Source organism: Echinops telfairi, unplaced genomic scaffold (assembly GCF_000313985.2).
Source record: "Echinops telfairi isolate 266 unplaced genomic scaffold, ASM31398v2 ScPeMD7_655;HRSCAF=1070, whole genome shotgun sequence".
In the NCBI taxonomy this organism is placed as follows: Eukaryota; Metazoa; Chordata; class Mammalia; order Afrosoricida; family Tenrecidae; genus Echinops; species Echinops telfairi.
The window spans coordinates 22118101-22119998 of NW_022104553.1; positions in this window are offsets into that span (position 1 = coordinate 22118101).

The following is a 1898-nucleotide window of genomic DNA, read 5'->3' on the forward strand; positions in this document are numbered from 1 at the left end:
CACTGCCATCAAATCGACTTACCCAGTCATCTAGACACTCTGGGACAGAGTAGAACTGCCTGTGGGTTTCCACGGCTGTAAAGCTTTATGGGTCAGAAAGCCTCATCTTTCTCCCTCAGAGTGGCTGGTGGGTGATCAACCCAAACGTGTTACCCATTCGGCCACCACGGCTCCTTCATTGTAAGTCATAGTGACCCTAATAGTATTCCTGAGACCATAAATCTTTATGGGCACAGACTGCCTCCCCTTTCTTCCTCAGAGCCTCTGGTGTGTTGGAGCGCCCCGACTCGTGTGGTCAACCCACAATGCCACCAGGGCGTTAACAAAAAGCCAGAAGGGACCTGTACCATTGGACTTGGAAACGTGACCAAGATATCGGCCCAACCGATAAAAGGCAAACTAGATCAAATTCCTGCAAACCAACAAGCAAAAGAAGCACAACTCAGTAAGAAGAACGTAGAGACGATTGAAATGTTATCCAGGGAAGGAAAAGAAAAAAACATTTGTAAGTCAAACTGGTTGATTCTGACTCACGGTAGCCCCAGATGCTACATACATAGTCCTGCTCCTTAGGGGCTCTCTTGGCTGTCTGGCTGTCATCTTGGCAGATAGCCAGCCCTTTTTCCCATGGCCTTGCTGGGTGGGTTTGAACTCCCAACTTTTCACTTAGCAGCCAAGAGCAAACCGTCGTTTGCACTGTCCAGGGACCTTTCTGTCCACCAGGGGGGCGCGCGAAGTGGATTTTATGCCTATTTGAATATGCATGAGAGTAGAGAGGTGGAGTCCAACCTGTCCATCAAATCACTGCCTGATGATGCCTCCTGGGAGGCATAGCCTTTTTATTGGCGAGACCCTGGAGACCCCTCCCCCCCTCCGGCTCTCTGCCCCTTTGCCTTCCTGCTTGCAGGGATCCTGAAAGCTCTGTGTGACCTGCCAGGTTCTTGCCGACCGCAATGGTAGCAGCAGTAGGTGGATGAACGGTGAAGATTTAGCATCAAAGGACAGAGAGTGAGTGCACAGGTTGGTATGATTTCGAGACAACAACAACAAGAAAACAACCCCGGAGATCTGCGAAGGGCCTGCCAACTGTGAGATGACAACTGAATGCATCATTTCCAACTGCCTCGGGAAGTGAGATGGCGACTCGGTGGACCCCCAAAGAAACGAAAGCCCACAGAAGGTAAAAAGACAAGGGTTTGGGAATCCCCGAAGACAATTCCAAAATGAACATTCTTTGTAAACCGTCAGTTGTCAGAAGAGGCTTCTTCCATTGAGTATTCGAGTTTAATGGGTCCAAATCACTGCACTGGTAACCGGTGCTGAAGCGAGCAACAGTGATGTAAGTGGGGGCATTTGGTTGAAAGCGCTGTATCCATGTCTTGCGGTAGTAAAATGAAAATTAAAACGGTGTACAAAATATTTTTAAAGAGATTGTACATGAGTATGAGAAGAAATAAACAGGGGCATGATGCCTTTCCAAAGCTCTTCTCTTGAATTCTGTTTGAACACACCAAGTCCCCATATGAGGACTTACAACAGAGTTCTGTTTGGAAGACCCTGCCTTATGTCATTCTAACATAAATCGAATACCTCCCTTCCCTCTCCCCCCATTTTCATTATCATTGCCTTTTATTATCCATATTGTTATGGGTCTGATCTTTGGTCTTGAGAGGTTGGAAATGTGGCGTAAGTAACCTTACATAATCTTCAAACATCATCGTGTCCTACTTCTCCGATTATATGCACTGCAAAACCCAACTCTGGAGCCCTAATGAGAGACTTGGAATGTGCGGGGCTGTGATCCACATGGTCAGCGGTTCGAAACCACCAGCAGCTCCGTGGGAGAAAGACTGGGCTTTCTACTTCCCGAATCCCCCGGGTCGCTAGGAGTCAGCATT